At 44.6% G+C, this 25,064-nt stretch overlaps 1 protein-coding gene across 2 annotated transcripts in view; it reads right to left on the minus strand.

Annotated features, from left to right (window-relative positions):
- The window catches only part of ADGRA1 (adhesion G protein-coupled receptor A1), a 679,465-nt gene that overhangs the window by 430,150 nt on the left and 224,251 nt on the right, over positions 1 to 25,064 (minus strand). For both annotated transcript variants that reach the window (XM_029061334.2, XM_029061335.2), the window contains exons 3-4: positions 21,333 to 21,404; positions 13,711 to 13,782 (exon numbers count right to left, since the gene is read on the minus strand). The gene's annotated coding sequence lies outside the window, so the exon portion shown is untranslated. The remainder of the gene's footprint in view (positions 1 to 13,710; positions 13,783 to 21,332; positions 21,405 to 25,064) is intronic.

Below are 25,064 nucleotides of genomic sequence, written 5' to 3' on the forward strand. Positions count from 1 at the left end.
ACAGATGCATTCATTCATTCAACAGTATTTATTGAGCGCTTACTATGTGCAGAACACTGTACTAAGCGCTTGGAATGTACAATTCAGCAACAGATAGAGGCAATCCCTGCCCAATAACGGGCTCACAGTCTAAAGGGGGGACACAGACAGCAAAGCAAAACAGAACAAAACAAAACAACGTCATCAAGATAAATAGAATCATGGAGAAATACACATCATTAACAAAATAAATAGGGTAATAAATAATATATACAAATGTGCACAGTGCTGAGGGGAGGGGAAGGCGCAAGAGCAGAGGGTGGGAGGGGGGGAATGGGGAGGGGAGGAGGAGCAGAGGGAAAGGGGGGCTTAGTCTGGCAAGGTCTCCTGGAGGAGGTAAGCTCTCAGTAGGGCTTTGAAGAAGGGAAGAGAGTTTGGCAGATGTGAGGAGGGAGGGCATTCCCACACAGCGGTAGGACATGACCCGGGGTTGATGGCGGGATAGGCTTGAATGGGGGATTGTGAGGAGGTGAGTGGCCGACGAGCGGAGCGTACGGGTTGGGCAGTAGAAAGAGAGAAGGGAGGTGAGGTAAGAGGGGGCAAGATGATGGAGAGCTTTGAAGCCAAGAGTGAGGAGTTTTTGTTTCGTGCGAAGGTCGATAGGCAACCACCGGAGGTTTTTGAGGAGGGGAGTGACATGTCCAGAGCGTTTCTGCAGGAAGATGAGCCGGGCAGCGGAATGAAGAATAGACTGGAGTGGGGAGAGACAGGAGGAAGGGAGATCAGAGAGGAGGCTGACACAATAATCCAGTTGGGATACTATGAGAGCTTGTACCAGCACGATAGCAGTTTGGATGGAGAGGAAAGGGAGGATCTTGGCGATATTGTGAAGGTGAGACCGGGTATATACATAAGTGCTTTGGGGCTGGAAGGGCAGGAAGAGCAAAGGGAGCAAGTCTGGGCCACTGATCTGCTGTGTGACCATGGGCAAGTCACTTCACTTCTCTGTGCCTCAGTTCCCTCAACTATAAAATGGGGATTGAGACTGTGAACCCCACATGGGATAGGGACTCATTCCAACCCAATTTGCTTGTATCCACCCCAGAGCTTAGTACAGTGCCTGGCACATAGTGAGCGCTTAACAAATACCGTAGTTACTATAATTATTATCCCAGATAATGAGATCAGTCTTTTATCCAATAGTACAGGGCTTTAATTATGTCATTCATCAAGTATCTTTCCGATTTTGTGTTTATGCCATCACCTTACCTATCTTCATTTTATTGTATTCATTTGGTTGTGTTTGATCAGATTATTTTCTATCTGCCCCAGAAATCAACACAGTGCTTGGCACACAGTAAATGTTTAATACTTCCGATTATCATCATCATGATTAAATGGTGAGAGCTTATATTTACCTTTTATAAGTTGGCAGAAAAAATATTTTGGAGGCAAAAGAAAATGAGTTAAAACAATATTATTTTAGCATACATGGGGCTTATAGAGAAAAATGATTACATCTGTGAATTTAGGAATGCAGAAGCCAAGGGAAATGTGGTGTTTCCACTCCTAGCAAGAAGGAAATGGTAGAGAATGTAACTTGGTCTTCTAGCAATAATCTAATAATATTTATTTAGCCCATACTGAGGGGGAGCATCCCTGCTCAGGGTCTCACCTGGAGAGCTTCCAGGACTCTACCAGTCTTGATTATTTATTCATTCATTCATTCATATTTACTGAGTGCTTAATGTGTGCAGAGCACTAAGGGAGGGAGAGTGAAGCAGAGGCCTACCCATTCCATTCCTAGCTTGGGAAGTGGCTAGTGAGTGCTATATAATTTTAAACTATAAATTTTATAGTTTATAAATATAAAATTATATATTTTATGTTCATATATATAGTTTATATATATATAATTATATTAAAAACTATAAATATAGTTTTATTGCTATTGTTCTTCTCTGTCCATCTCCCCCGATTAGACTGTAAGCCCATCAAAGGGCAGGGACTGTCTCTATCTGTTACCGATTTGTACATTCCAGTACAGTGCTCTGCACATAGTAAGCGCTCAATAAATACGAATGAATGAATGAATGAATGAATGAATGAATGAATGAGTGGCAGGCCATCTGCTACAAGCCTAAACTCGCCTGTGCTGGGCAGCAGCAGCACGGGAGAGAGTCGAGGGTGGAGACTCAAGTCTACTGCACAGAAGGAGGCAATCGTAAACCACTGCCGGATTTTTACCAAGAAAACTCTATGGATCCACTACCAAAAGGATGGCAGATGGAGGTGGGGCCTTCTGGGAGAGATGTGTCCATGGCGTTGCTATGGGTCAGAGATGACTCAATAGCATAAGACAAGATAAAAGGGGTGAGCGCAATACTAAGTGCTTGGGAGAGCACGATAGAGTTAGAGGACCCAATCCCTGTCCTCAAGGAGCTTATGCTCTGATCTCTGTAGATTACAAAGTCCACTTTTTAATGGTATTAAAAGGAAGTTAAATGATTTGTTCAAGGTCACAAAGCAGACAAGTGGCAGAGCCGAAATTAGAACCCAGCTTCTCTGACTGCCAGGCCCGTGTTGTTTCCACTAGGCCGTTATGCTTCTGATGTTGCCCAGGGATCATGCCTACCAACTTGTTTGTCTTGTACTTTCCCAAGTGCTTACTCTAGAGTCCTGGACACGGTAATCACTCAACAAACACCACTGATTGAGTGATTGATCTCTGAAAGAATGACAATCCTTCTTTCCATTTGTTAGGCTGAGTGACATTTCTCATTTTCTCCATTCACAGGAATGTGTCTACCAAATCTATTATATGGTACTCGCGCAAGAGCTCAGTACAGTGCTCAATACACAGTAAGTGCTCAATTAATACCACTGATTACCTGACCGAGAAAATAAGGGTGGGCAACCCTCATGCCAAGAGCACGTCGGCCAAAATGATAATGATTATCATTATGATAATATTATGATATGATAATTATGATAGTATGGTATTTGTTAAGCGCTTGCTAAGAGCCCAGCACTGTTCTAAGTGCTGGGATAGAAACAAGGTAATCAGATTGGACACAGTCCCAGTTCCAAATGGGGTTCACAGTCTCAATCCCCATTTTGCAGATGAGGTAACTGAGGCACTGAGAAGTTAAGGGATGAGCTGGGAGTAGAACCCACGACCTCTGACTTCCAAACCACACTGTTGCCACACACTGCTTCCCAAAAGTGCTGAGCGGACGTGAGCAGTGTCAGGACAGCCAAGGATGTGGCCTCTCAGACAGAGCCCCAATCCTACGAGTCAGAGGATCTGGATTCTCATCCCGGCTCTGCCACTTGCCTGATGCATGACCTTGGGCAAGTCATTTAACTTCTCTGGTCCTCAGTTTCCTCTTCTGTAAAATGGGAATGAAATACCTGTTCTCTTTCCTCCTTAGACTGTAAACCCCATGTGAGAAAATGACGGTGCCCAGCTTGACTGAGCGCTCGGTAGAGTAGGACAGAGTAAGGAGACAGGACTCCTGCCCTTAAGGAGTTTACAATCTAGGAAGGAAGACGGGTGTTAAAATGTTTGTAAGTGCTGCGGGAGTGGGAGAGGGATGAGCAGCAAAGTGCTTGAGCAATGCAGACTCAACTGCAAGGGTGATACAGTAGAGAGGGAAAATAACATGGAGATGAGGAGCTTTACAATCTAGTGGAGTAAGCGGACACTAAAATAAATGACAGCTAGCCAATGAAGGAATGAGAATAGTATCTTGTGGTGAGTCCACAACAAGCTGCCTTGTTAGTGACTGTGATCCCACGAACAACAAGAAGGAAAAGACTGGTGAAGACACTGGTGGGCTCTAACTGAGGCAGGTGACGGCCGGCCTGAGCCGGTGGGGAGCATGGAGGGAGGCGGGGCTATCTCTTCCTGTTCTACCCGGTGACGGGCCTGGACCGATCCATGACCGCCACGAAGAACCCCAACTGCGACGCCTAACGCAGATAAAAGGCGGTCACCTTGAATCATGAGGGGGCACAGGGAGGCCATGCAGACAGAGGCGTGTAGAGAAGCAGCACTGAGGCTCACAGGAGGCACGGAGGGAAGCACCTGGAGCAGAAGCATGCAGAGAAGCCAGAATGAAGCATGCTGAGAGCCGCAGAGGAAGCAGGAAAGCAGCACTCAGAAGCAGAAAGAAGAAGCCTCGGGCTCCTTTGACCACAGACTCATATTGGACCCTTGGTGAAGTGGAGTGAGTGAGTGCGTGTGTATGTGTCAAACTAAGTAAAAAACAGAAACCTTGGGGAGCAGAGGTGTGGTTTGACTTTACTACATGTCACCGAGCTCCCCCGATCCGGGAAGGCCCTGGTTGATACGAACTGGGGAGGGGTCTTGCAACATTTCTTACCTTTGACCCTTTGCAATTTTGACTCATCATTCAATAGTATTTATTGAGCGCTTACTATGTGCAGAGCACTGTACTAAGCACTTGGAATGAACAAGTCGGCAACAGATAGAGAAGGTCCCCGCCGCTTGACGGGCTTATGGTCTAATCGGTTGGTAATGTTTATGCTGATAAATTAAAATACTCAAAGACGTTTAGTACAGTGCCCAACACTTAGTACAGAGCCCGGCACATAACACTTAAAAGATACCATTATTTTTATTTTACGTTTTGAAGCTCACACAGAGATTTTCCTCTGTTGTCATTATTATCTATTATGGTATTTGTTAAGAACTTACACTTCTAAAACCTGGAGTAGATACAAAGTTAACCATGTTGGACACAGTCTCTGTCCCACATGGGGCTCCCAGTTTAATCAGAAAGGAGAACAGGTATTTAATCCCCATTTTACAAGTGAGGAAACTGAGGTACAGAAAAGTTAAGTGACTTTCCTCTGGTCACACAGTAAGCCATCGGCAAATCCAGGATTAAAACCCAGGTCTTCTGACTCCCAGGCCCATGCTCTAGGCCATGCTGCTTTGCTTACTTTTGATTTTTTGCCAGCCCTGCCAAGCACGAGAGAATGATCTGAAAGCAAACCACACTGCATTTTCTTTTCGTCCATTTATTAAATTAGAATACATATTTCTACGAACTGTATTTTGCTGCCATTTTTCTGAAGCTCTCATTAGCTACAGCACCAGTTACGAGGCCATATTGGCAGATGCAGTCAGAAAGAGAACCCTGAAGATGAGATAGCGTCGTAATGAAATGCAAATCAGAGTCACGGTTTAATTAAATGGTTGTGAGAAAGGCATTAAAGACAGTTTCAAAATGAAAAGAACCCAGCAGTGATTGTTCTTCGAAGGGTATTTTTGCCTTGATTGTTTTCAACACTAATGGCATTAAAGACATTTCCCAGACTAAACTACTACTAAAATCATCCTCTCTGGCACTTCAGATGGAAATAGTCCACCTTAACCTGGAGGCTTGTGCTATGGGGAGCTTAAGTCTTTGGAAATTCAATTCCCATGCCTATTTCCTGGAATGATATTTAATCAGTGGAAGAGGCGGGCGGTGGAGACAGTGCAAGAGAGCTGTTCTTCCTTTTGATGAGCGACCTATCCTTAGTCAGATGTCCATCTCCAGGCTTGATCTCTCTCCTTCTCTGCAGCCTCACGTTTCCTCCTGCCTTCAAGACATCTCTACTTGGATGTCCTGCCGACGCCTCAGACTAATCGTGTCCAAAACAGAACTCCTTATCTTCCCAACCAAACCCTGTCCTTCACTGCCCTTTCCACGTTTCCTCCTGCCTTCGAGACATCTCTACTTAGATGTCCTGCCGACACCTCAAACAGTGTCCAAAAGAGAACTCCTTATCTTCCCACCCAAGCCCTGTCCTGCACTGCCCTTCCCATGTTTCCTCCTGCTTCAAGACATCTCTACGTGGATGTCCTGCTGAAACCACAAACTAGCGTGTCCAAAACAGAACTCCTTATCTTCCCACGCAAATCAGGTCCTCCCCGTCCTTCCCATTGCTGTAGGCGGTATCTCTATCCACCCTCTCTCACAAGCCTTGTCTCTGTCCTCGAATCATTAGAGAAACAGCTGGCTTAGTGAAAGGAGCACAGGTTTGGGAGTTGGAGGTCGTGGATTCTTATCCCGGTTCCGCCACTTGTCAGCTGTGTGACTTTGGGCAAGTCGCTTAACTTGTCTGTGCCTCAGTTACCTCATCTGTGAAATGGGGATGAAGACTGTGTACCTTGCATCTACCCCAGCACTTAGAACAGTGCTTGGTACATAGTAAGCGCTTAACAAATATTATCATTACTATTATTATTATCTCTCTCATGATGATGATGATGATGTTGGTATTGGTTAAGCGCTTACTATGTGCACAGCACTGTTCTAAGCGCTGGGGTAGATACAGGGTAATCAGGTTGTCCCACGTGAGGCTCCCAGTTAATCCCCATTTTACAGATGAGATAACTGAGGCACACCTATTCTGCCAGTCATCAAATCCTATCCATTCTGCCTTCACAACATGGCTAAAATATACCCTTTCCTCTTCATCCAAACTGCTACTTACTCTAATCCAAGCACTTATCCTATCCTGCCTTGATTCCTGCAACAGTCACCGTGGTGACCTCCCTGCCTCTTGTCTCTCTGCACTCCAGTCCATACTTCACCTTGCTGCCCAGGTCATTTTTCTACAAAAAACGTTCAGTCCGTATTTCCCCACTCCCCAAGAGTGGGGAAACCTTTAAAGCACTCCGTCAGCTTGCTCTCTCTTACCTCACCTCACTACAAACCAGCTCACATACTCCGCTTCTCTAGCGCCAGCTTACTCACTGTACCACAGTTTCATCCATCTCATCGCTGACCTCTTTCCCTCATCCTCCCTCTAGCTTGGAATCCCTCCCTCTCCTTGTTTTTTGAGGGAACTGTTTCAGATACGGACAAAAGGTCTGGATGAATTTTCAAGATCCAAGATTTATTCGTTCAAATGGTGAAATTTATATGCGATCTGAGCTCATTAAGTACGATGAATCTCATATTAGCTATCTACCCCAAACCAATGATATTTCAGATTCATTACAGAATTATAAAATACCCTAATTACCATCAATCGATCATGTTTTTTGAGTACTTACTGTTAGCAGAACACTGTACCAAGCACCTAGGAGAGTACATCATTTATAAAGAATAAAGTTTTTTTGGTTCTCTTTCAGGGACTAGAAATGCTATAAAGTTATAGGGAAAGTAAGACTAGTTGTAGTAAGTATGATTAGTTATCAGAAATAAGAAGCGGCATGACTTAGGAGAAAGAGCAAGGGCCTGGGAGTCAGAAGCCCAGGTTTCTAATTCCAGCTTCGCCCCCTGCCTGCTGTGTGACCTTGGCTAAGTCACTTAACTTTTCCATACCTCAATTTCCTCATCTCTAGAGTGGGGATTCAATTTCAGCTTCCCTCCCGACTAGACTGTGAGCAGGAAATTGTGGAGCAGGACTGTGTCTGACCTGTGCTTAGTACAGGACGGTGTTTAGTACAGTGCTTGGCACGTACTAAACATTTAGCATATACACCACGATTACTGTTATGGCTAGTATTTCCTAGCTTTATTATCTTGGGTTGAGTCACCTCAGCAGCCTTCGTTAGTACTTATGACTCACATAATCCACATTCGTATTTATTAATTCATTTTTCCATAATCTTCCCAGTACCAGTTGGATATTTGTTCCTCTGAAGCTCCAGCTACTTGTAAACTGTGTCTACGTGTGACCCCCTTTAGATTGTTATCATCATTGAAGACAGGGACTGTATCCTTCTTTTACTATTTGCTAGACTGTAAATTCCTCGAGGGCAGGGATCATTTCTAAGTATTGTATTCTGCCAAGTGTTATCTGTAATTGCTTTATTTATATTAAAGTTTGTCTTTCCCCCAGACCATAAGCTCGTTTTGGTCTGGAATTGTTCCTGTTTATTGTACTCTCCCAAGGACTTAGGACAGTGCTCTGCACACATTAAGTGCTCAATAAATATGACTTTTTAAGTTATTGCCCAATTATTGCCCTATCTCCCTCCTACCCTTCCTTTCCAAACTCCTAGACCGAGAAGTCTACACTCGCTGCCTTGAAATCCTCAACTCCAACTCTTTCCTGGACCCCCTCCAATCTGGCTTGTGTCCCCTCCACTAGACCGAGACTGCTCTCTCTAAGGTCACCCATGACCTCCTTCTTGCCAAATCCAATGGCTCCTACTCTATCCTAATCCTCTTTGACCTCTCAGCTGCCTTTGACATTGTTGGCCATCTCCTTCTCCTCCACACCTTATCTCACTTCGGCTTCACGGACTCTGTCCTCTCCTGGTTCTCCTCTTATCTCTCTGGCCGCTCATTCTCGGTCTCCCTCGCAGGCTCCTTCTCCCCTTCCCATCCTCTAACTGTTGGGGTTCCTCAAGGGTCACTTCTCGGCCCTCTTCTGTTCTCCAACTACACTCCCTCGGTGAACTCATCCGCTCCCACGGCTTCAACTATCATCTCTATGCAGATGACACACAGATCTACATCTCCGCCCCTGTCCTCTTCCCCTCCCTTCAGGCTCGTATCTCCTCCTGCCTCCAGGAGGTCTCTACCTGGATGTCTGCCCACCACCTAAAACTCAACATGACCAAAACTGAGCTCCTCATCTTTCCTCCCAAGCCCGGTCCTCTTCCTGACTTCCCTATCACCGTGGATGGTACGACCATCCTTCCAGTCTCTCAAGCCCGCAACCTCGGTGTCATCCTTGACTCGTCTCTCTCGTTCACCCCACACATCCAATCCGTCACCGAGGCCTGTCGGTCTCACCTTTACAATATCGCCAAGATCCGCCCTTTCCTCTCCATCCAAACGGCGATTGTGCTTATACAAGCTCTCATAATATCCCGACCGAATTATTGTGTCAGCCTTCTCTCTGATCTCCCTTCCTCCGGTCTCTCCCCGCTCCAGTCTATTCTTCATTCCACTGCCCGGCTCATCTTCCTGCAGAAACACTCTGGGCCTGTCAATCCCCTCCTTAAAAACCTCCAGTGGTTGCCCATCAACCTCCGCACAAAACAAAAACTTCTCACTCTAGGCTTCAAGGCTCTCCATCACCTTGTCCCCTCCTACCTCACCTCCTTTCTTTCTACTGCCCACCCCGCACGCTCCGCTCCTCTGCCGCCCACCTCCTCACCGACCCCCGTTCTCGCCTGTCCAGCCGTCAACTCCTGGCCCATGTCCTCCTGCTGCCCTGGAATGCCCTCCCTCCTCACCTCTGCCAAACTAACTCTCTTCCCCTCTTCAAAGCCCTACTGAGAGCTCACCTCCCCCAAGAGGCCTTCCCAGACTGAGTTTCCCCTTCTCCCTCTACTCCTGCTCCCTCTCTGCTCCCCCTCCACCCTCTGCTCCCTCCCCCTTCCCCCCTTCACCTCCTCTCAGCTAAGCCCCCCCTTCCCCCCCTTTCCCTCTGCTCCTCCCCAGCTCCCTTCCCCTCCCCTCAGCACTGTGCTCGTCTGCTCATTTGCATATATTTTTATTACCCTATTTATTTTGTTAATGAGATGTACATCCCCTGGATTCTATTTATCGTGATTATGTTGTCTTGTTTTTGTCCGTCTGTCTCCCCCGATTAGACTGTGAGCCCGTCACTGGGCAGGGATTGTCTCTATCTGTTGCCAAATTGTACATTCCAAGTGCTTAGTACAAGTGCTCTGCACATAGTAAGCGCTCAATAAATATTATTGAATGAATGAATGAGTGACTACAGTATTCTGCACACAGTAGGCATGCAATAAATAGTAGTAGTAATAGTAGCTATTAGATGATTACGCTGTGCAGAATGCTGGGAAAGAGTACATCGTTGCGAATTAGACACTGCCCCTGCCCCTGGAGGGACTCAGAACCTACGAAAGGGCTGCAAACCTATGAAGTACGACACTCACTGACTCACTGGTTGTACTTTCCTAATAATGTAATACCGTACTTCGTCTAGTTGGCTCTTAATAAATTCTGTTGATTGATTGATATTTCCAGAATACAGAGCCTCACAAATTTGAATTCAAATTGGAGTGGGAAACCATGAATACAAGTCTTTGTGTGAAGCACAAAAGAAGGATGCATTTGTGAATTTATGTTTTTGCTTGATAAAGTAGTTTGGAATTGATGTTTTCTTGATGCTACGTGGCTGCATTTAATTAGCATGAGTACTTTGATGGGAACTGAATTGCTTATTAAATTAAGCAATCACACCGACAATTTGTAAGTATTATTTTGGGACACACCGACCTTGACTTTAACTCTTAACTTTTAATTTGATAGCTGATGCATAACTAAGCACGAGAAGCAGTGTGGCTTAGTGGCTAGAGCACGGGCCTGGGAGTCAGAAGGTCATGGGTTCTAATCCCGCCTCCGTCACCTGTCTGCTGTGTGACCTTCACACCATAATAATTATCATTATATATATATTATAATACCATAATACCATAATAATTATTAAGCAGTGCATATCCCTGGTAAGAACTAAATTCCTAAAGTTTCCAACTGAGGGAATGTAGTTTTGCAAATACTGCTTTATTTAATGGAAGTTTGTAAATGATTTATTCAGAACGTGTGAAATTGTTGCTTGGAAATGTGGGTCTAAAACATTTAATCACAACTGGTAAATGGAGTTAAATACATTTAGATACTAAATCTCTCATCATTGTTGTGTGTAATAGGGAGACAGTGAGGTCTGGTGAAAAGCTGTAAGGGTCTGAGAGCTTAAAATTTAAAGATTAAATAGTGGTTACAATAACCTAAGGTAATTCTTTTAAACGAACCTCATCCCCCAAATTGATATCCCTCTAGATTCCTTCTCTTTTTAAAAATCAAATAATTGAACCAATGCATAACAGTCTGAATCCTGTATTACAGATTCACTGAGTAGAAGCAGCATTAATGAGTAGAAAGAGCAAGGGCCCAGGAGTCAGAGGACCTGGGTTCTAATTCTGATTCAGCCAAGTGTCTACTCTGTGACTTTGGGCAAGTCACTTACTTAACTTCTCTGTGCCCTAGTTTCTTCAACTGTAAAATGGATATTCAAAACCTGTGCTCCCTCCTTAGACTGTGGGATAGGGATGGCATCTAATGTGATTAACTTTAATCTACCCGAGCACTTAAAACAGCACTTGACACATAGTAAGCATGTAGAACATACCACTGTTAGTATTATTATGGAAAAGCAGAATACCTATCCTCCAAATTAAGTATTTTTACTTAAATAATTGGACTCCCATTTTGGTGTTAATCTTTTTCCCTTCACATTTTGTACTGTCACTTCCTTCTTATGCCCTCAGACACTGACAATGTCTTCTTCAATTCAATTCCATAACTACATCCAACAGGAACCGTAATATCTAGGCTAGATATCCATAATATCCCGGCTAGATTACTGAGTCAGCCTTCTCTCTGATCTCCCTTCCTCCTCTCTCTCCCCGCTCCAGTCTATTCTTCACTCCACTGCCCGGCTCATCTTCCTGCAGAAATGCTCTGGGCCTGTCACTCCCCTTCTTAAAAACCTCCAGTGGTTGCCTATCGACCTCCTCACTCTAGGCTTCAAGGCTCTACATCACCTTGCCCTTTCCTACCTCTCCTCCCTTCTCTCTTTCTACCACCCACCCCGCACGCTCCGCTCCTCCGCCGCCCACCTCCTCGCCGTCCCTCGGTCTCGCCCGTCCCGCCGTCGACCCCTGAGCCACGTCCTCCCGCGGTCCCGGAATGCCGTCCCTCCTCACCTCCGCCAAACTGATTCTCTTCCCCTCTTCAAAACCCTACTTAAAACTCACCTCCTCCAAGAGGCCTTCCCAGACTGAGCTCCTCTTCTCCCTCTACTCCCTCTGCCACCCCCCTTTACCTCTCCGCAGCTAAACCCCCTTTTTCCCCTTTTCCCTCTGCTCCTCCACCTCTCCCTTCCCATCCCCACAGCACCGTACTCGCCCGCTCAACTGTATATATTTTCATTACCCTATTTATTTTGTTAATGAATTGTACATCGCCTTGATTCTATTTAGTCGCCATTGTTTTTACGAGATGTTCTTCCCCTCGACTCCATTTATCGCCATTGTTCTTGTCTGTCCGTCTCCCCCGATTAGACTGTAACCCCGTCAAAGGGCAGGGACTGTCTCTATCTGTTGCCGACTTGTTCATCCCAAGCGCTTAGTACAGTGCTCTGCACATAGTAAGCGCTCAATAAATACTATTGAATGAATGAATGACCTCCGCACAAAACAAAAACTTTTCACTCTAGGCTTCGAGGCTCTCCATCACTTTGCCCCTTCCTACCTCTCCTCCCTTCTCTCTTTCCACTGCCCACCCCACACGCTCCGCTCCTCTGCCGCCCACCTCCTCATCGTTCCCCCGTTCCCACCTATCCCGCCGTCCACCCCCGGGCCACGTCCTCCCGTGGTCCTGGAATGCCCTCCCCCTTCACCTCCGCCAAACTAATTCTCTTCCCCTCTTCAAAACCCTACTTAAAGCTCATCTCCTCCAAGAGGCCTTCCCAGACTGAGCTCCCCTTTTCCCTCTGCTCCCTCTACCCCCCCTTCACCTCTCCGCAGCTAAACCCTCTTCTCCCCGCTTTCCCTCTGCTCCTCCCCCTCTCCTGTCCCCTCCCCTCAGCACTGTACTCGTCTGCTCAACTGTATATATCTTCATTACTCTATTTATTTTGTTAATGAAATGTACATCACCTTGATTCTATTTACCTGCTATTGTTTTAATGAGATGTTCTTCCCCTCGATTCTATTTATTGCCATTGTTCTTGTCTGTCTGTCTCCCCCGATTAGACTGTAAGCCCGTCAAAGGGCAGGGACTGTCTCTCTCTGTTACTGATTTGTACATTCCAAGCGCTTAGTACAGTGCTCTGCATATAGTAAGTGCTCAATAAATACTATTGAATGAATGAATAAATGAACACTTCTCGTCACACCTCTTATGAACATGTAATGACCTGTCTCCTCTGCAGTCTTGCATTTCCTCCTGCCCTCGGGTCTTCTCTACTTGGATGTCCTGAGGACACCTCAAACTTAGCCTGTCTACTACAAAACTCTTCCTCTTCCCAACCAAATGCTGCCCTCCCCCCGACTTTCCCATCACTGAATAACAAAAATAATAATTGTGATATTTGTTATGCACTTACTATGTGCCAGGCACTTAAGTGTTTAGGTGGATACAAGTAAGTGCTCTGCACACAGTAAGTGCTCAATAAATATGATTGAATGAATGAATGAATGAATAAGAGTAAACTGGATTAGACACAACCCCCATGCAATGTGGGGCTCACAGACTCGCTTCCCGTTTGACAGATGAGGTAACCAGAGAAGTCAAGTGACTTACCCAAGGTCACACAGCAGGCAAGTGGTGGAGCTGGAATTAGAACCCATGACCTTCTGACTTCCAGGCCGAGCTCTATCCACTACACCACGCTGCTTCACCATACTGCTTCTATTGCTTCGTACTGTCTCAGTGTCCTCTGTATAGTGAGCACTAAAAAATACCATTGACTGAACTACTGATGGAGTAATATCTGAGGACAAGATTTCATAAACCGTGAGCCCTATGTTGTACAAGAACTGTGTCCAACCTGATTACCTTGTATCTCCTCTAGTGCTTAGTACATTTCCCAGAACAAAGTACCCTCCTTCCGAGTACTATGATTACCGTGATCATTACCGATTCCACCAAATGTAAGGAGATGCTATTTTCAAAGTATATCTCTTGTTACATAATAACAACTTAGCATTATACTCACAATTTGTGAAGACTGTTAAGTCCGATAAATATGTCAGGGGTTAAACAGCCAATCCTATTATTAGAGAGGTCCCTGCAGAGAGAGAAAATGTGAAATTTAATATGATTTAATTTTAGCAGCAGTTACACCTGCAGAATTTTTACTTTGTGCATGACAAAAATTCATTCAGTACAGTCCAACCTAGGGGCATGGATTGTTTATACCTACTCTTCTGTACTGTACTCTCCCAAGCGCTTAGTATAGTCCTCCACATGCAATGATACCTCAATAAACACTACTGATGGATTGATCGATGGATTGAGATACGGAAGCCGAGGCACAGGGAAGTTGGATGATTTGCCCGAGGTCACACAGCAGGCAAGTGGCAGAGCCGGGATTAGAACCTAGGTAGAAAACCAGAGTACTGCTACAAGAGTTTCATTTCTATGCTGCTTTTATTACTTTTTTCTGGTATTTGTCAAGCACTTATTATGTGCCAGACAATGAACTCAGTACTGGGGTAGATACAATTCTATTTATCGTGATAATGTTGTCTTGTTTTTGTTTTGTTCTGTTTTACTTTGCTGTCTGTCTCCCCCCATTAATAATAATGTTGGTATTTGTTAAGTGCTTACTATGTGCAGAGCAATGTTCTAAGCTCTGGGGTAGATACAGTGTAATCAGATCGCCCCACGTGAGGCTCACAGTCTTAATCCCCATTTTACAGTTGAAGGAACTGAGGCACAGAGAAGTTAAGTGACTTGCCCACAGTCACACAGCTGACAAGTGGCAGAGCTGGGATTAGACTGTGAGCACATCACTGGGCAAGGATTGTCTCTCTCTGTTGCCGAATTGTACATTCCAAGCGCTTAGTACAGTGCTCTGCACATAGTAAGCACTTAATAAATACTATTGAATGAATGAATGAATGCAAGCTAATTAAGTTCGACACAGTCCATGTCCCACATGGGGCTCACGGTCTTTATCTCCATTTTCCAGATGGGATAACTGAAGCCCAGAGAAGTCAAGTCACTTGCCCAAGGTCACCCAGGAGGCAAGTGGCAGAATCAGGATTAGAACCCAGGTTCTCAGATTCCCAGGCCCCATGCTCTATCCACTAGGCCACACTGCTTCTACTCCTGGGCTTCACTGTCAAGCGCAAGGATGTCTGGTGATGCAGAGATCGCCATTTGGATTGGAAAACAGCCCTGATTCCAGGCAGGTCATAGATCTTTGCATCCCCACTGGGAAGTAATCACTAATGACACTGGGCTCATCATAGAGTTGAAAATGATTGTTTTGAATGAATAAAGTCAATCCACATGCCACAAGGCATTGAAAATTGGATAGCGAGCGTTAATCAACCGGAAACCAACAGCGATCCAACTCTGTCATTTCATCTGCGTCACTGATGGCAGGATAAAATCTGATGGGACGTTGGGCTCAGGCATAAATCCACTCCCTCACAGATCAACCACACTGATATTTATTGCTATTGTTCTCGTCTGTCCGTCTCCCCCGATTAGACCGTAAGCCCGTCAAAGGGCAGGGACTGTCTCTATCTGTTACCGATTTGTAAATTCCAAGCACTTAGTACAGTGCTCTGCACATAGTAAGCGCTCAATAAACACTATTGAATGAATGAATGGAAATATTCCAAATATGGCACCCAGACCAGCCGTTAATAAAGACAGCCTCATTTCCTCTACTCCTTCTCCTTTCGGCATCACCTTTGTACTTCGATCTGTACGTTGTAAGCACTGGATACTCACCCCATCCTCAGCCCCATAACACTTACGTCCATATCTGACATTTATTTATTCATTAATAATAAAAATAATAATACTAATCATGGCATTTGTTAAGCGCTTACTATGTGCCAAACGCTGTTCTGAGCCCTGGGGTAGATACAAGGTAATCAGGTTATCCCACGTGGGGCTCACTTAGTGGATTGCCTAGTGGATAGAGCACAGGTCTAGGAGTCAGAAGGACCTGGGTTCTAATTCCAGCTCTGCCACTTGCCCGCTGTGAGACCTTGGATAAATCACTTTACTTCTCTGTACCTCGGTTACCTTATCTGTAAAATGGGCATTAAGACGGTAAGCCCCATGTGAGCCATAGGCTGTGTCCAATCTGATTATCCTTCATCTCCTCCAGCACTTAGTACAGAGCCTGGCCCCAACTTAACATAAGCCATTAGCAAAAAATCAAGCCATCTTATTCATTGAGTGCTTACTGAGTGTAGAGCACTGTACTAAGCACTTGGGAGAGTACGAATGAGTCAGTTGACCGATCTTCAAGGAGTTTATAATCCGGCAGATGATACATATGATAATGTTGGTATTTATTAAGCGCTTACTATGTGCAGAGCACTACTCTAAGCACTGGGGTAGATACAGGGTCATCAGGTTGTCCCACGTGAGGCTCACAGTTAATCCCCATTTTACAGATGAGGTAACTGAGGCACAGAGAAGTTAAGTGACTTGCCCACACTCACACAGCTGACAAGTGGCAGAGCTGGGAGTCGAACCCGTGACCTCTGACTCTGAAGCCCAGGCTCTTTCCGCTGAGCCACGCTGATACATATCTGTTCTCCTCCCTAAAGTGGCATGAGCTGTTTGCTGAAATAATAATAATTAGTAATAATAATGGTACTTGTTAAGCACTTACTATGTACCAAGCACTCTTCTAAGCACTGGAGTAGATGCAAGTTAATCAGGTTGGACACAATCCCTGTCCCACATGGGGATCATTCTCTTCATCCCCATTTTACAGATGAGGTAACTGAGGCCCAGAGAAGTGAAGTGTCTTGCCCAAAGTCACACAACACTCTTGTGGCAGAGCCAGGAGGAGAACCCAGGTCCTTCTGACTCCCAGCCCCGTGCTGGAAATATAACGCTTTTAGTTTCAGAAGCTTCAGGGTAGCATGTGGAGCTTGTTAGGGATTTTTCTGGAAGAGATATTAGTGCTTTGCTGAACTGACTGCTCTCCTCTCATTCATTCATTCAACAGTATTTATTGAGTGCTTACTATGTGCAGAGCCCTGTACTAAGCGCTTGGGATGTACAAATTGGTAACAGATAGAGACAGTCCCCGCCCTTTGACGGGCTTACAGTCTAATCGGGGGAGATGGACAGACAAGAACAATGGCAATAAATAGAATCAAGGGGAAGAACATCTCATTACGACAATAGCAAATAAATAGTTGGACAGTCTTCACTGACTTGATGCTGGAGATAGTGGGGTGTCCCTGTCCCTCTTGGGAACTTCTTGGGACACCCCCCCCCCCCAACTCTGCATGTTTGAAAAAGAAGTCCCAGGCCTATTGCTCCAAGCTCTTGTGGATCAGGCATGATTCGTGGTCCAAGCAGCGTGGCTTCATGAGAAAAGCCCAGGCTTGGGCGTCAGAGAACATGGGTTCTATTCCCGACTCCGCCACTTGTCTGCTGTGTGACTTTGGGCAGGCCACTTAACTTCTCTGTGCCTCAGTTACCTCATCTGTAAAATGGGCATTAGGACTGTGAGCCCCACGTAAGACAAGCTGACTACCATGTATCTACCCCAGTGCTTAGAACAGCGCTTGGCGCATAGTAAGTGCTTAACAAATACCATCATTATTCTTATTGTTATTCTATTTCACCTTGCTATTTTTGTTTCATTTCTTGGAAGAAACGAGAGGCAGCAAGGCCACGCTGCTAGAGAGCCTAGATACTAGAGCATGGGTATGGAGTAAGAAGGACCTGGGTTCTAATCCTGGCTCCACCGCTTGCCTGCTGGGTGACCTTGGGCAAGTCACTTCTCTTTTCCATGCCTCGGTTACTTCATCTGTAAAATGGGGATTGAGATTGTGAGCCCCATATAGAACAGGGACTCTGTCCACACTGAATTGCTTGTATCCACTCCAGCGCTTAGTACAGTGGTTGGCATATAGTAGGCACTTAACAAATATCATGATAAGTATTACTACTATTATCATCCAACACAATCCCTTTCTCACACCGGCTCAGAGTCCAAACAGGAGAGAGTACAGGTAATTAATAGCCATTTTAGAGATGAGGAAATAGAGGCAGAGAGAAGTGACATATCTTGCCCAGGTTCAAAGAGCAGGCAGGTGGCAGAAAGAGATGGGATCAGAACTCAGGTCCTCTGACTCCCAGGCCTATACTGTTTCCACTAGGCCACACTGCTGTAGAGCGCGCTGTCTAAACCTTGCTCTTCCTATTGCTTCCGCTATTTGGAAATCATTTTATGTCTGTCTCCCTTGTTAGATTATGAGGGAAGCAGCGTGGCTTAGTGGATAGAGCAGAGACCTGGGATTCAGAAGGACATGGGTTCCAATCCTGCCTCGGCCATTTATCTGCCGTGTGACGTCGGGAAATTCACTTCACTTCTCCAGGCCTCAGTTACCTCAACTGTAAAATGGGGATTTAGAGTGTGAACCCCTTGTGGGACAGGGACTGTGGCCAACCTGATTAATTTGTATCTATCCCAGTGCTTAGAACATTAAGAACATAGTAAGCGCTTAACAAGTACCATAATTATCATGATTATGAGCCCCCTGTGGGCAGGGAGCCTGTCGAATACTTAAGGTGTATTTTCCAAGTGGACTGCACTGAGTTGAAGCTCAATTAGTTCCACTGTCAACACTCCAAGAATCATCCCCTTCTAGACTGTGAGCCCATTGTTGGGTAGGGATTGTCTCTGTTGCCGCATTGTACCTTCCAAGCGCTTAGTACAGTGCTCTGCACACAGTAAGCGCTCAATAAATATGATTGAATGAATGAATTTCCAATTCTGCAAAGGTCATCGTCAATTTGATGCCTACATTCTATACCCTTAAACTCTTTCCCCTAACTGAAATTTATTTTAACGTCTATCTCCCCCTGTAGATTTCAAGCTCCTTGCGGGCAGGCATCACGTCTATCCACTATATTTAATTTGCCCAAGCACTTAATTCAGTGCTCCACACACAGTAAGCACACAGAAGCTAAGATTAGTTCATTGGTTGATACTCCTGTTGAACTTCTCATTCTCAGGGCATCCCACACAGCTTCTGAACATATTTTGACATGCTCCATAATAAAAGTAATAATGATGGCATTTGTTAAGCGCTTATTATGTGCCAAGCACTGTTCTAAGTGCTGGGATAGATACAAGGTTATCAGGTTGTCCCACGTGGAGCTCACAGTCTTAATCCCCATTTTACAGATGAGGTAACTGAGGCCCAGAGAAGTTAAGTGACTTGCCCAAAGTCAAACAGCTGACAAGTGGCAGAGTCGGGATTAGAACCCACAACCCCTGAGTCCCAAGCCCAGGCTCTTTCCACTAAGCCATGCTGCTCCATTTGCTGTGAAGTTTCCAAGTTCTTGATCGTACACATTGTCCTAGTAAAAATGAAATAAAAATAAATTGTGGTATTTGTTAAGTGCTTACTATGTGCCAAGCACTGTTCTAAGCGCTGGGGGATACAAGGTGATCAGGTTGTCCCACGTGGTGTCCCAGGTGGGGCTCACAGTCTTCATCCCCATTTTACAGATGAGGGAACTGAGGCACAGAGAAGTGAAGTGACTTGCCCAAAGTCACACAGCTGGCAAGTGGCGGAGCGAGGATTAGAACCCGTGACCTCTGACTCCCAAGCCCAGGCTCTTGCCACTGAGCCACGCTGCTTCTCTAGTAGATACTCTAAACACCAAATTGACTGTATGTTGCATCATAGATCTTTTCCTTTCTAGAGTAAAGAATGCCTTTCCTTTCCTAGAATTCTCAATCCCAATCAATCCATCTCTCCATTGTATTTATTGAGCACTTACTATGTGCAAAGCACTGTAATAAGTGCTTGGGAGAGTATGATACAACCAGAATTGGCAGATTAGTACAGGGTTTTGCACACAGAAAGCACTCAATAAATAAGATTGAATGAATGAATGAGTGGGTTCCCTGCCCATTATGAGCTATCAGTCTAGAGGGGGACACTGATATTCATTCATTCAATAGTATTTATTGAGCGCTTACTATGTGCAGAGCACTGTACTAAGTGCTTGGAATGTACAAATCGGCAACAGATAGAGACGGTCCCTGCCCATTGATGGGCTTACAGTCTAATCGGGGGAGATGGACAGACAAAAACAATAGCAATAAATAGAATCAAGGGGATGTACATCTCACTGAAGCAATAGAAATAAATAGAATCAAGGTGAAGTACATCTCATTAACAAAATAAATAGAATAATAAAAATATATACAAATGAGCAGATGAGCACAGTGCTGAGGGGAGGGGAAGGGGGGGGGAGGAGCAAAGGGAAAGGGGGGGAGAAGGGGGCTTAGCTGAGGAGAGGTGAAGGGGGGCGTAGAGAGGCAGCAGAAGGAAAAGAGGAAGCTCAGTGTGGGAAGGCCTCTTGGAGGAGGTGAGCTCTCAGTAGGGCTTTGAAGAGGGGAAGAGAATTAGTTTGGCGGAGGTGAGGAGGGAGGGCGTTCTGGGACCGCGGGAGGACGTGGCCCAGGGGTGGACGGCAGGATAGGCGAGAACGGGGGACGGTGAGTAGGTGGGCGGCGGAGGAGCGGAGCGTGCGGGGTGGGCAGTGGAAAGATAGAAGGGAGGAGAGGTAGGAGGGGGCAAGGGGACGGAGAGCCTTGTAGCCTAGAGTGAGAAGTTTTTGTTTCGTGCGGAGGTCAATAGGCAACCACTGGAGGTTAAGAAGGGGAGTGACATGCCCAGAGCATTTCTGCAGGAAGATGTATGAATAAATAATTTATAATATATAATTAAAGATAGGGACATAAGTGCTGTGGGTTGGGGGTGGGAGAATATCAAATGCCCAAAGATCACAGTTCCGAGTGCGGGAATGACGCAGAAGGGTGATTGAGCTGGGGAAAAGGGGCCTTAATCAGGGAAGGCCTCTTGGAGGAGATGTGGCCTTAATAATGCTTGGAAAGTGGAGAGAGTGGTGGTCTGGCTTCTATGGAAGGGAGGGAGTTCTAGGCCAGGGGAAAGATGCGGGAAAGGGGTCAGCAGCGAGATAGATAAGATCAGGGCTCTGAGTAATCTGGTGCTAGAGAAGTGGAGTGTGCAGGCTGGGCTGCAATAGAAGATCAGTGAGGTGAGGCAGGAGGGGGTGAGCTGATTGAGTGCTTAATATAACCCGAAAATCATAGTCCCACAGTTTATCAAAGTTCCAAGCGAAACTGTTACAAAACAATTGAATAATTCAACAAGTAACTCCAGAGTTATTATGGCTGCCATTCGCGCATAAATGGCCGAGGTATAATTTTTAAAATGGTGTTAATTTATGGGCTGATAAAATCCATTAGCTGTGCAGAATTAAAAAATTGCCAGATCTAGACTCATAGTGCACTTTATTAACGCATGTTAACAGGTTGTCGTTCTTGCTAGAAGGCAAAACTTATTTTCATTTGGAAATTTCCTTTATAAACAACCCTAAACTGTAAAAAAGCAAATGTTATATCTGAATGAAAACACGGTTTTGCAGCTAAATAGAAATCTAAAGTCCCAAATAAGAGGAATTATGTCTGCTGTTAAAAGTCCTTATGCTATTATTGTGTGGTGACATATTTTGGGCCCCCAAGGACAGACGCGTCGATAGAAACACAATTTGCAGGGTAATTCAAATGGAATTAATACTCACAGGCGCTTCAGTTCTGAAAGTCCATGAAAAGCCCCAGGTTCAATAGTGCTAATCAAGTTATTCTTCAGATCTCTAGAGACAACAATATGAAGAGCAATTAATAACCATTTATATACAGCAAACTTCTTTAAAAGGAACAGAAAAAATATTAGCTTTCCCTTTGTATCTTAAGTGCTTTCACTCCCCTGGAATTGAGGAGTACTGCTTTCTACATTCTTCCAGATCAAGAACTTGTAAAATGGAGAGACTTTTTCCAAGTATTTGTTTAAGGTCAAGGAAAACAAAGTTTTCCATTGGAAAATCTTGGAATCACTTAGCATGGAAGAGTATACATTGGAATGGGAAAATGACAAGAGTCTGGTTGACTAGGTAACATGACAGCTACGGATGGAAAATTTGACACTGGTGATATGATTCAGATAACTAGGTTTATGTTTGCTGTGCTTTTATCTATCTACACAGAACGAGGTCATGTGAACAAATGTCTGTGTACAGATTGGAAATGCAGGATAATTTAGGAGTATCTTGAAATCTTGCATGAAAGGGCACCATTTTTTTAATAGTATTTGTTAAGTGTTTTCTATAAGCCAGGCACTGTACTAAGTTCTGGAGAAGATACAAGTTCGTCAGGTTGGACAAAAATCCATGGACTCACACTCAATATTTATTTTAAAGAAGAGGTAACTGAGGCACAAAGAAGTGAAATCACTTGTCCAAAGATACACAGTAGACAAATGGCAGAGCTGGGATTGGAACCCAGATCCTCCTGACGCCCAGGCTTATGCTTTATCCACTAGGCACACTTCTTCTATTTTGTACTTCATGTAACAAGGAGACTTTCCTAGATGTAAGTAAACTCACCCTTTAAATTATTGAGACTACTTTATTTTAAGGTAAAACCTCATCATCAGATTTCCTCCTCCTCCTCTCTAAATCAAAAGGTCAAATTCATTTTCAGATAAAGCAGTACGAGGTCACAGATTCTAGCAGATGCTAGTGCTGGACTTTCAACAATCTACAACAAAATCCAACTTTTTATGTAATGTTTTATTTGTTTTATTCAGTTAGGCATTTTAAATTAGGATGATCAAGCAATCAATTATATGTACTTAATAATAATAATAATAATAATAATGACATTTGTTAAGCATTTACTATGTGCAGGGCACTGTACTAAGCACTGGGGTGGATACAAGCAAATTGGGTTAGACATAGTCCCTGTCCCATGCCGGGCTCACAGTCTCAATTTACTTAGCACTTATTGGGTTCAGGGCACTGTACTAAGCGCTAGGGAGAGTACAATACAATAGAGTTGGTAGACCCTTTCCCTGCCCACAGACAGCTCACAGTCTAGAGGAGGAGACAGACATTAATACAATAAATTAATTTCAGATATGGATGTAAGCACTGTGAGGCTAGAGGGTGTGAATAAAGGGAGCAAATCTGGGCAACGCAGAAGGGAGCAGGAAAAGAGGAAATGAGAGCTAATGGCTGAGGAAATGAAAATATAAAAGTAAAAATGGTGGTATTTTCCATGTGCTTACTATGAGCCAAGCATAGTGCTGGGGTAGATTAAATATAATCAGATTGGATATAATCAGACTTGCCCTAGTTCACGCAGCAGACAAGTGGCAGAACTGGGGTTAGAACCCAAGTTCTTTTGAGTCCCAGGCCTGTAGTCTATTCACCTAGGCAATGCCATCTCACTTGTGTTAGTACTTAGTGCTTAGTTCTTTCATTCATTCACTTATTCAGCCATATTTATTGAGTGCTTACTGCGCGCAGAGCACTGTACCAAGTGCTTGGGAGGGAACAATATAACAACAAACTGACGCACTCCTTGCCTACAATGAGCTTACAAATGGTCTACCAAAGTGCTCAATAAATACCATTGATTGATTGATGCATATTGAACACTTACTATATGCAAAGCACTGCACTAAATGCTTGGTACTGTACAAGAGAGAAAGTAGGCATGATTTCGGACTTCATGGAGCTTATAGTATAGAGGAGGAGTTTACGATATATCAGCTGAACAGTCTGACTTCAATGTGCCTACCTCCCCATTAGATTATAAACACTTTGAAGGCAGAGATTTTTTCTTCTACATCTACTCTATTCTCCTGAGCACTTAGTGGAGTGCTCCACAAACAGAAGTTCCATAAATATAATTTTCCCTGAGCCCCTAATTCTCTCCTAATTGCTTAATGCAGTACTCTGTGGGGCTCAATGAATATTACTGTCCGATTTATTCAGAAGAAATCTCACACGAAAGTCCAGATTCAGGCATCATTCTAGTTTGGGCGACCAAGCACAACAGTGACTTTCAATGTCCATATAACAATAATAATGACGATAATATTTCTGAAGCGCTTACTATGTGCCAAGCACTGTTCTACGTGCTGGGGTAGATACAAGGTAATCAGGTTGTCCCATGTGAGGCTCACAATATTAACCGCCATTTTACAGATGAGGTAACTGAGGTACAGAGAAGTTAAGTGGCTTGCCCAAGGTCACACAGCAGACAAGTGGTGGAGCCTAGATTAGAACCCAAGTCTGCAGGTAGGCTTCTCATGGCAAAACATCACTGGGAAGAAGGAGGAAATTCAGACCAACAGATACCAAGTTGGCAGGGGCACTGTGAGCAGGGAATGTGCCCATTAATTTTTATATCGTACTCTCCCAAGCGCTGAGTTCAGTGCTCTGCACACAGTAAATATGATTGAATGAATAACAAATGACAGTTTATCTTTTCTTTACAGTTGGGATAGCAAGATCCCATACTCACAACCCGGGTCGGAATCAAGGTCAAATGGCAAAACAAGATAACAAGCGATGAAGTCCTGAAATGTTTCCTACTATCCAAGCTAGGCTCACCTTCACTCAGCTGTGCTGAGTGGCTTCCAAAAGGTGATTGGATGAGAGCAATATAACCAAGCAGGTGCTGTAGGGTAAAATGAAATTGGGTCCCTGTATCCTTTTTTCTCTTTTTTTTAATGATAGCTAAGTGCTTACTATTCATTCAATCGTATTTACTGAGTGCTTAAATTGTGCAGAGCACTGTATTGAGCGCTTGGGAGAGGTCATTAGAACAATAAACAGACACATCCCCTGCCCACAGTGAGCTTATAGTCTATGCAAGGCGATGGAGTGGATACCAAATGATCAGGTTGGACACAGTCCCTGGCCCTCATGGGGCTCACTGTCTTAAGCCCCATTTTACACATTAATTAACAGGCACAGAGAAGTGAAGTGACTTGCCCAAGGTCACGCAGTAGACAAGTGCTGGAAGTGGGATTAGAACCCAGGTACTTCTGACTTTCAGGACTGTGCTCTATACTCGGTAATGCTGTTTCACTTTGAATCCCTTAAAAACATCTCTGAGTATCCCTTAAAAACCTAGCTTTGCACTCTGTTACTTCTTTCTATCTTTAATTTGTTTACACGTCTATCTCCTCTGCTGGATTGTAAGCACCTTGATCTCAGACATGGTATCTGCTAACTCTGTCACAATAGTTACGGTATTTGTTAAGCACTTACTATGTGCCAAGCACTGTTCTAAGCACTGGGGTAGATACAAGGTGACAAGGTTGTCCCACGTGGGGCTCAAAGTCTTAATCTCCATTTTACAGATGAGGTTACTGAGGCACAGAGAAGTTAAGTGCCTTCAGGTCAGACAGTAGACAGGTGGCGGAGCCAGCATTAGAACCCACGTCCTCTGTCTCCCAAACC

Source organism: Ornithorhynchus anatinus, chromosome 3 (genome assembly GCF_004115215.2).
Source record: "Ornithorhynchus anatinus isolate Pmale09 chromosome 3, mOrnAna1.pri.v4, whole genome shotgun sequence".
Taxonomy (NCBI): Eukaryota; Metazoa; Chordata; class Mammalia; order Monotremata; family Ornithorhynchidae; genus Ornithorhynchus; species Ornithorhynchus anatinus.